Source organism: Octopus bimaculoides, chromosome 5 (genome assembly GCF_046866305.1).
Source record: "Octopus bimaculoides isolate indiv1 chromosome 5, ASM4686630v1, whole genome shotgun sequence".
Taxonomy (NCBI): domain Eukaryota; kingdom Metazoa; phylum Mollusca; class Cephalopoda; order Octopoda; family Octopodidae; genus Octopus; species Octopus bimaculoides.
Genome location: NC_142932.1, coordinates 40,846,985 through 40,858,640, shown reverse-complemented (window position 1 = coordinate 40,858,640; position 11,656 = coordinate 40,846,985).

The following is an 11,656-nucleotide window of genomic DNA, read 5'->3' as shown; positions in this document are numbered from 1 at the left end:
TCCTTCAATAGTTTGCTGTAAAACACATAGATTAATCTACTACAAATATATTGTGCTTCAAGTTTCCATTTCCAAGATTTTCCCCAAGTAGTAGACCATATTTCTAAAATTCATTCAAGTAAACTTAATTTTTCATTTATCCAAACACATTCTTCGTCATAGCAACTCCCCCAGTTTCAGACTGAATGTTATGGAAATCAAATTTGGTTAGTCTTATGGTATTTGATGCGGCTGAAGTTTTACAGCAGCTTGTCGCCACTTTGGATTATATATATATGTGTGTGAGGAACAGGTCTAGCTTCCCTTAGCAGTGAACAAAATTTATCAAGCCTTGCAACAGATTTTATATAACATCGAAAGGAATATGGAAGCTCAACATATCAACTAGAATGGCCATTCGAGTTGTCACATTGTATTTGGTCCGTCAAGTCTTGATTATATCCCACACTTAGTTCCAGCTGATTCTTCACAAGCATTTGCAACGGTTATTCAACTTTGCGTTTGTTATTGTCAATGTCCTCTGGTGATAGTCTTCTGCCCAATTGTAACATTTCGAAATCATTGATTCGATGCATCATCATGTAGGCATAACTGTTTTGTTATTATTCACATCTATGAGCGTTATGTTCCAAATTATCTCTCTTCTTCGAAACAAAAGAACAAAGAACTACGAAAGATAAACCAGATTCGGCTGGCCAGTTCTCTGTAAATCCTGATCATATTTACATAAAACAATGTTACAATGTCCACTGTTACTTTCGGTTATTACTGGCAGAACGATTGCTAAATGAAAAGCAGTAGATCCTAATTTCTCGTAGTGCATGAACCAATGACCGAATTGAAATGTCACAGTTGCTATGTAAAAGAATACGTGTGTGTAAATGTTCAACTAGTCACTTTGTTCGAACAAACAGATATCAGGGTCTATGCCTTAAAATGTGACAAAGTTCATTCGATGGGTAGTTGGAACGTCAATATTATTGATTTAAATTTAGGCAATTCAGCCCGTTTGATCAAAAGCAGTCAATGAATCAGTTGAGAGAAGGTAGTCCACAGCATCCTGACTTCCTCTAGTGTGTAACCCACCTGTATGATATTATCTCATTGCTTCCAGTGAAACTTAATGTTGTGTTGTGGTCCCGATGTTTTAACGAAATTCAAAGCTGACACGAAGTCAATTCGTATTGGAGACAGCTTGAATCTTCTATTTGTACAGCGAAGTGAAAACTAGGTTTTATATAATTTAGACAATTTCACACTCTTCTACTTACGTAAATTTAACGCTCAGAGCAAATCACATTAAAAGGTATAAAACTAGTGCATGTCCACTTCCTGAAAATTTTCTTTAGAATAACTCACACGTTTCTTTGATTCCTCATCTGTTCCTTCGCTTTACGTGAATTTCTTCCAAATTGAGCCATTTAATTGGCATTATTTAATATTCAATTCGCGCAGTCGTGTATTTATTAGCAGTCACCAATAATTGTCACCTGATATTGTTTGGTCTTCAAGTATTCAATACAAAGACGTCTTCAGCAGTAATCGTCAATTACTTTCCTGCAAACAATTGCAAGAATCCTGATCTCTTCGTCCTTTTAAGTTTTTACTTTCTTCTTTTGCCTTCTTCTGCTTTTTACAAAAGTGTCTTTGTCTTTTCGTTTCTGACAGTATGTTTTTCTTTACAGCGAGTCTCTTTTATCCATAATATATTCGTATAGAAAAGAAAAACAAATCTGGATCGGCACTACAGTGTGTAGCAAAGGTCAATTATAAACAGTTCAAAAAGTATTGTTGGAGAAACAAAGCTGTCCAGCCATCTGCTATGATGCAAATATTAATACATAAGAGAAGCATGAGCACTCACCATAAATAGTTCCCAGACAGATGGTAAGTGGTGTGAAGAAGGGATGAAGAATTTTCAGTAGTAACTGAGGTAATCTTTGCTCATTAACATTCAAATCAAGAGTTGTGATGTGTATACGTATATGCATTGCCCAATACATCTTTCTCTATTAAAACAGTATGAGTTTATGTCGATTTAGCAGCAAATTTTAGCAGAGCGTGTATATCCTTTTTTTATTGTTTTGCACATCGGGCAGCCTTTTGCGTCGGAGTTTTCAATATCTTAACTTGGTGTGTAAAGCTTGATTCAACTGAGTGATTCATGTTTCACTCATTTTCTATTAATTAGAAGGAAAGAATACTTCATAAACTCTCCACAGTTTTAAATAAAATCGAGATATTAATTAAGGATACACCATAGAGCGATGATTAAAATAAAGCAGTGTACATTATTATTGAATACGTTCGTGAACATGCAGAGGGGACGATCATCACTTCAATACATGTCACGGAAGAGAAATTCTCCATACACATAATGTGTATAAAAGTACAGTGACTTAGGCTATGAATGGCCTCATCCAAGTGAGCGGCATGGGCATATGTCGTTACCCTTCATCAGATACAAGGATCAAATTCGTCGTCCACAGCCCATTAAGAATTGTTGTTCTTATACGCAAATAACTTACCTGGCGTATACAAAGCTTTGCAAAGCTCAAATTAATTAAAGGAATGCACACTAAGCAATGGCTATTATAGGTGTGTATATATTCTCTTCCAAAGTAGTTACTGCAGCGACGGCCTTTCCATACTTCAGTGTCAATGGGTGCACAAAGATGTCACACACACTCACAGACGTGCGCGCGCACCACACAGTTTCACAGCAGCTTCGATCTATAAAATTTTACCCTTAAGGTTTTGACACCAACGAAGCTGCTATGAAGATGTTTGTTCAAGGATCGAACGCGAAATCAAAAGTGCACAAAAGTTTTATCTGTTTCACGATAAAATTACTGTAATATGTCTTACATTGAAATGAGAACGTTCCAACACTAAACTGATTAAATGACTATAGTGTTATGTATAAACTACAGTTCCGGGAAAACCAGCGGTGGTTTGAGTTGTTTAAATTTATACCATGGGGTTCCACTTCTCCCTACAACATACAAACGAATTCATCACACGAACTGTGTAGTCACATGTTCACAAAATATGCCTGAATTAAGTGCTCCATTCTAAATACATTAAACTGACAATAAATGTTTACATAGGTTTCCCGGCTGTTTGTGTGTTCGTATATGAGAAATAGGAATTATGAAAGTCTGTTTGTAACTATTTATGTATTTGTTTCTGTGTGTTGGCTTCATTGTGAATACTTCAATACAAAGTTAACAGCTCAGAAATCTCTTAAATTATTCGAATATGATAAATTAAGGTTATTTAAATCACTTAATGTCTATGTTCAAAAGAACAGAAGCAGCTGGAATTCCTGAATACATTCTTGCTTAACATAATGAAAAATTAACAGCTATAAATTAAATATATTCTATTATTCTTAGGTATCATTAACCCTTTATTCTATATCAACGTCCATTATCTTTTATTCTGTATTTCTTTAGAAATTTCAAGTTAATCCCCTTGTAGCTAGTTTTGTACATGGAAGCAAGTGAAGTGTAGTTTGGTAAAATCTGAAATCCAAGGAATGTAGAGTTAATAAGCGTCAGAAAAAGTGAATCCATATCAGTTTATAACATAAAGATAAATTACAATGGATTTATATGCTGTGAGGAGTAAAACATCATACGTTTCAGCCATCTGTCCTTCTTCAGAGAGAGAGAGAGAGAGAGGGAGAGAGAAAACAAATTAGAAGCTAAAATACCAGAGTTTCTTTAAGCAAAATAAAGTATACGTTAATTCGAACAAAGCCTTTTACTAGGTGAATGCGCGTTACCTAGTGTGAAGGCGAGTTACCTTAGTGTGAAGGTGTGGTTAATGTATTGCACCCACGATTGCCTGATCGTGAGATCCATTGCCGGACTGTGCGGCATTTCACGGTGTGTTGTGTTCTTTAGCAAAACACCTCATTTCCTGTGTGAGGATCGGTATGTTGCAGAGAAGCCCCAACGGTTCCTCTACTTGTCGTAAAAGGCGACTAAAAGGGGGTTGGGTGGGATTTGCACTCTGTCCTCGTAAAACTCTCATCAGCAACTACTACACAGCCCATGGGCTGAGGGGTGTCACCTGAGGGATGCAAAGATGTCATCCACCGAGGGAATCACTAACACACAGTGGATGCAGTGACGCGTTGTTGCAGAGCATGCTGCTGCTACTACTACTACTACTACTACTACTACTACTACTACTACTACTACTACTACTACTACTACTACCAGTTCTTATGACATTTGTTCATTTAAAGCACAGCTGAGTTCTCATATTTCTAATTTAGGATTTTGAAATAAAATTATGCTAAGACATAAGATGACTTTATGAAGGATGATTTAATTATGTCTACTACAGTACTTTCGCCACAAACTGATTTAATTCATTTATAATTTTCAAATAGCTGGATTCTTCCTCACGCCATCCTCACCATCCACTGGAGTGACTTTTATAATAATACTGAAGCCTTCGAAGTCAGAAATCATTAGTATCATAGTTATGTTATTAAACCCGCAACAGTGTTGGCTAAAGCACATTTCTTGAATGTTGTCTTCCCAAGGACTTTACTGTGTGGCGAATATTCAAATACGCTAAACACAAGAAGTCTCCCGAAGGAATATTTCGGTGTTTGTCACTTTGATTATCATCAGCGGTATACTATAACTTCCAGTCATAAAGATCCGTAACGCCCCATTCGTCGATTGATGTTCTCTTTCGAGATTACATGCACAAATGATGCTAAGTACCAGACCAGAACAAATTGCCACGAGACCAGAAACGATTTTCCCCTTCTAGTTAGTGTGACTGTGCTTGCTTGTCTTGTACTGGTCGCGTTATCCCTCAGCAAACCGCCATGTATTTTCGTTCGTGAAGCCAAGCCATTTTTTTAGTATTAAGTAAACAATACTATGGCCTATAGAGTCTATTCCAGACCGATTAGTTCAGCTCACGTCTGGCTCTCGACATTCTGAGAAGAAAAGAATCGGCAGAGTCTTTGTTGATGGAAATCATGTAGTATAAAAGTCTAGCAGGAGGTGCGAGTGTGTCACATGGGAGTGATTGATAATAAACATGATGTAATAGAATTAAAAGAGAGAGAGAGAGAGAGAGAGAGAGAGAGAGAGAGAGAGAGAGAGAGAGAGAGAGAGAGAGAAAGGGAGAGAGATGCTTTCTCATAGCCATAAAGACGTTTAAGGGAAGTGCAAAGCATGAAACATGTTAACAAGTCATCGTTACTTACAAGTGATGGCTGACTGTTCAATACATATTTCGATAAGCTGCTTCTTAAAGGACAACGTAACCCGATGTGCTCAACAGATCTGTTGAAATAGTTGATAAATTAGCTCAAAACAGTTCTGGACTCATTGAACTATACAAACCTTGGTGTGAGTAAAAAGAACAATATTACCATCTTTTTAACGACCAGCAAAACATGCTAAACAACAACAACGACAACAACAACAACAACAACGACAACAACAACAACAACAACAACAACAACAACAACAACAACAACAACAGCAACAACAATAATAATAATAGTGGAATCTGAAGACGAAAACAATACCTATTGTCATAGGTGCCCCGGGAATGACAGCGAAACGGGCTGATTACTACCTAGCTCAGATACCAGGAAACCCCAAAATGGCTGAAGTTCAAAAGATAGTGCTCATGGGAACTGCCCATATCCTACGTAAAATACTGTCTATGTGATCTCAAATTTTAAAGCAAACACATAATTTTTTTATGGTTTCTTAAACATTCACTAGAACAAAACTGTACAAATCCAAATATATGGTACCCTAGGCATAACACCTACATGAACTTCTAACATGTCTCTTGAGGTCTCTGGGTGAGACTTGGATCCAACTTGTACAAATGCAAAACAAAAGTCAAACATAAAATAATAATAATAATAATTATTATTATTATTATAATAATATGGATCTAGTGAGATCCAGTTTGATTAACCATCTTTATCTCATTCAAGCCTTTTGTTTGATGCTTCTTTGCTTCGACCATTTATTGTAAATTTGATTTACAAGGGACATAATAACATGTTTTAGGGAGTGAAACTCAGCGATGTAATTCTGCTTCCAAATCTCTGCCTGTGGTGCTGTAACAGTTGCAGTAGATATTTTATAACTTTCTTTTTATCGAACAAACTTTCATAAACATTGCTGGTTACAATACACTTCAATTCACGCTTGGTTACACCCTTCTCTTCCATCTGGGTGCGGTTATTTGACTGTGTCACCTTCCATTCAACTTGGAGATCTTTCAAAGAGATCTCTTATGATTTCTTGGAATCAAATGACTATTGTTTGAGTTCAGGTGTTGTTCATGAGAGTTTGAAATGTCTGTTCCAGCAGGAATTATGATTTGGCATTCTGTGATAGTTTAATTTAAATTACTATTCTCAGATTATTCCATTGTGAGTATGAAACCTTGGTACTCATCTACATTTTGGATGAGAATGCATGAAGTTACACGAGACTGTACGGGATTTCGGGATAAATAAACATACAGATTATGGAAGGTTGCTTACAAGGATATCTTAATTGTTGTCTCCCTAACAATAGACCTGGTTTCTTTACAAGAAGCTGCTTTCACCATGGACTGATTAATTCCTCAAAAGTTTTATGTGAGAACGTTCGTGCACGTCTAAATGATTAGATATAAATAAACATTATGGGCACAAGCACATCTGTACAAAACATGTGCACACTGAAATTATGGGCAGGGAAAGACAAACACTGATAAATAATTTACATCATTTACATTTGACGTATATTTGCCCTCATCTTGTTTTTTTTTTGTTAATTTTGGGGAAAATTTCGAACCTAGATTCTCATTCCTAAGATATTTTTCCGATGTTATAACAATAATAATAATTATTATTAAGGTCACTGCCTGGAATCGAACTTGGAATCTTGGGTTAGTATCCCGCGCTCTTAAACCACTACGCCATATAAATGATATGTAAGTAAAGAATTTATCAATCAAACTCTGTGTAAAGAAGACATTATTCACACAAATTGGTTTATCTCGATCAGCAAAGTGCTTAATGATATGAACGATGCATATCGATTCACTAATTAGGGAAAGTAAGCAGATGTTGATGATGTCTGGATACAAACTGAAACGGCTGTAGTTGATTTGTCATTTCTCACCCCAGAGTGAGATGAAACATAAAGTTTGTTGTTTGTGATAGTCGAATGTGTTTAATGGAGTATAATTTTCTAACGTAGTGATGGCTGGAACCAGTAGATATGTTCTCTACATCGTCACATATATGAATTAACATAGCTTCAAGCATCTTTACACACATACATGCATATATATATATATATACACACACAAAAACCTCTCTCTCTCTATATAAATATATATATATATATATATATATATATATATATATATATATATATAAATATATATATATACATATATATATATATACATATATATATATATACATATATATATATATATATATATATATATATATATATATATATATATATATATATATATATATATATATATATATATATATACATATATATATATATATATATATATATATATATATATATATATATATATATATATATTCTTCTTGTTTTGCCTATGTGAGTTGCAGGTAATTGCTATCTGTTGGAGTTTCAACATTTTAGCTGCTATTTCTGAACTTCGGTATGTGGTGAAGCAACCTGTTGCTGATCCCTTAATTTTGTTTATATATATATATATATATATATATATATATATATATATATATATATATATATATATATATATATATATATATATATATATATATATGCATACATATATACATCATACATATATACATATTCATACATACATACATATAGATAGACAGACACACGCACTCATGCATATTGATATACGCATACACTTATATAAATAATATGCATAGGTATGTATTTTTATGCATGTATATATATATGCATGGATATATGCTAATGAATGAGAGGGAGAGAGAGAGAGAGAGAGAGAGAGAGAGAGAGAGAGAGAGAGAGAGAGAGAGAGAGAGAGGGAGAGAGAGAGAGGGAGAGAGAGAGAGAATTATAAAAAAGACAAGTTAGACAGAGATCTAACCAAATACCAAGATACCTGCTGTTCAGTATTTTCTTTATTTTTATTCGTATGATTATATATTTCTGGTTTTTGATATATATATATATATATATATTTACTCTGCTAGATTTCTTTCTTTTTTGCTTTCATCCATTTTGTCTTTTTGTCTATTTTGTAGGCTATTCTGACACAATTCTCATTTGCAGACACAATAAATTCCTGTAGAGTGCAGCTGCTACTGGAATTGTCATTCGAATCTAGCATCCTTTATGATATTAGATTCTAATAACAATTGTTGGAAATAGGTAAGTAGTGGAGAAACAAAACTTCAGGAGGTTGAAGTGCTGTGAAAGAAGGATTGAGGTAGAGTGTGTGTATGTGTATGTGTGTGTGTTTGTAACATGTACGTGGCACTCCGTTGGTTACGACGACAAGGGTTCCAGTTGATCCGATCAACGGAACAGCTACTCGTGAAATTAACATGTAAGTGGCTGAGCACTCCATAGACACGTGTACCCTTAACGTAGTTCTCGGGGGAGATTCAGCGTGACACAGAGTGTAACAAGGCTGGCCCTTGGAAATACAAGTACAACAGAAACAGGAAGAAAGAGTGAGAGAAAGTTGTGGTGAAAGAGTACAGCAGGGTTCGCCACCATCCCCTGCCGGAACCATGTAGGAATCGAAACCGCAATCCTACGACCGCGAGTCGGGGAAACGAAACGGGGATCTGGGAATCGAAGCTGCGATCCCACGACCGCGAGTCCGCCGCCCTAACCAATGGGCCATTGCGTCTCCACTTGTAGTATGTACAATGGAAGAGAGTAAGTTTATTGAGAGGCGGGGACTCAGTAGGTTTGTCATGACATCGTGGTCATGCTGGAGCACCGACTTGAGAAATTTAATCAAATGAATTAATACAAGGATTTATTTTCATAAAGCCTCATACATATTCCATCGGTCTCTTTTGCTGAACTGCTTAAGCACACACACATACATACATATACAGAGATACATACGTATACACACACACACACACACACACACACACACACACACACACACACACACACATAATACGTACGAGGACTGATTGATAAGTATCCGGACTCTTGCTATAGTAACGAAGCTAAATCGCGCAGAAAGAAACTGCCTGGCACAGACTGACCTTGAACTCTGCTGTGCATGTTCACAAACTTTCAGCATTCTAGCTCACTTCCACTGTTTACAGCAGTGCTGGGGAGGAAGGTATGTAGCGTGTGATCGTCGCATTGAACATGACAGCTGAGCAGAGAATCTGCATCAAATTTTGCCAAAAGTTTGGTGACACCTTCTCAGAGGCCTACGCAAAGTTTTCAAAAAGTTTTCATTGTTCTCGACACAATCAAGTAGATCTCGTGCAATTGAAACCTGAGTGTCTTTTTGGTAAGCTGAAAGCAATTTTGGCACAAACTCGGCAGACATGCATGTCATACTCGAATCTTCAGTGATAATATACTGGTCTGAACGCTCCAACTGTCTATTTGGTATGGTTTGTCTATAGCTGGATGCCCTTTCTAATGCCAACTACTTTACAGAGTGTATTGGGTGCCTTTAACGTGGCACTGGTGCTTTGATGTGACACTGGCATGGGTGCTTTTTTCTATGGTACCATTATGGGTGCCTCTCCACATGGCCCTGACACCAGTTCTTTAATTTTAAGGAACATTTAGTATACAGTGTAAAAAAAGTTGATGTAAAGAAAAGCATGCAGCTATGGAAACCATGCCAAAGCTGATAATGGGGCTAGGTGCAGCTCTGCACCGCATTGGTTCCTGTGTGAAACCTCCCAACCCTTGCTGTCTCTGAAAGCAGACAGTAAATGAAGATGGAAGCGACCCCCTTCGGTCATGCATGAATGACCATGGGATTGTACCTAGAAAGTTACTCTCCGAGACACAAGTCCGGGCTAGGTTGTTTATGGAAGACCAGTAGTCGGCCATGCATACCAGCCTCTCCAATCCTCTCCACACCACTGATGTTATCCAAGGGAAAGGCAACGGGGCCGATACAGCTTGGCACCAGTGATGTTGCAACTCATTTCTACAGCTGAAGTGAACTGGAGCAACGTGAAATAAAGTGTCTTGCTCAAGAACACAACATGCAGCCTGGCCCGGGAATCGAACTCACAACTTTACGATCGTAAGCTCGACGCTCTAACCATTGAGCTATGCGCCTTCACAAATGAAGATTATGATGATAGTAAAACATACAGCAAAAGAGGCAGAAATGAAACACTCCATCTCCGACATCCACAAGGCACACTCATCGTAGCCATAGTCCCCACCACAAATTAAAATTGTATGTTCTTCAAGTTGAAGCTGTTCTGTTCACTTTGAATTTTCGGTCAAAAAGGAATGAAACTGAACTTCAGAAGATCTGATTTATTCTACGTTTAGTTTGTACCCACAAAAGAGATCGTTATGGTTCTGGGATATGTTGATCACTCAGGCAGACGCAGATTCAAATGTGGCAGCAGAAGAGCATCAAAGAGTCATGACCTGGATGTAGCCCGGGTCCCTTAGAGTTAAGGAGTTAAAGGCCAAAATACTTGTCTGAGTGGGCGGTGGGGCTTATTTTCTGAAAACCTCCTGCCATTCCACTCTCTCTAGAGTTTCTTGCTAATCACTGGGAAACCACGACATCAACAACGATGTAATTACTATTCATGTAATTAGTATTCAAGTATTTAGTATATATGCTTCAGCTTTTAAAACAAAGAAACAAAATAGGTTTCTATGATCTCTAAGATAAGAGTTTTCAGGATTATATTGCAAATGAATAAGTATAGCAGGAACCATAGAAATGGTAACAGCTGTATTTGAACACTGAATGTAATGAGTGATGAAAACTAAATGTTATAAGGGGCCTTACTCCTTCTGCTAATAATGTTGTCAACAATAAGAGAATGTTATAACATCAGAAATAACAACGACCTGACATCAACAACAGCAACAACAACAGTAACATCAAAAGTAACAATATCATCAACAACAACAACAACAACAACAGAAACAATAATATCGATAAGAACAACATGAACAACAAAACAAAAAAAATGTCAAACAAAGCGAGTAATTAATATTAATGTTTTGATTTCTAAGAATAAATGAGTCATTTTTGCAGGAATTGTTTATGATTTTTACCATATTTGACAATTCTTGCAGTTCCAACATTATGGTTTTCACATCAATAGGTGTATAAGAGTTTTAATACAGACATTGCAGCCATACACATATTTCATAATGACACAACCATGCAATCATATGCAGACGCATACATAGATGCACCCATATACATCCACAAATATACATTTACATACATACATAAATATCTATACACACACACACACACACACACACACACACATATATATATATATATATATATATATATATATATATGTTCACATACACAAACACACACAGGAACACAATTTTATCAGATTTGAAAAATTATGATAAATATTCATTGTCAGTGAATTTTGTATCACAAAGGAAAAATATTTATT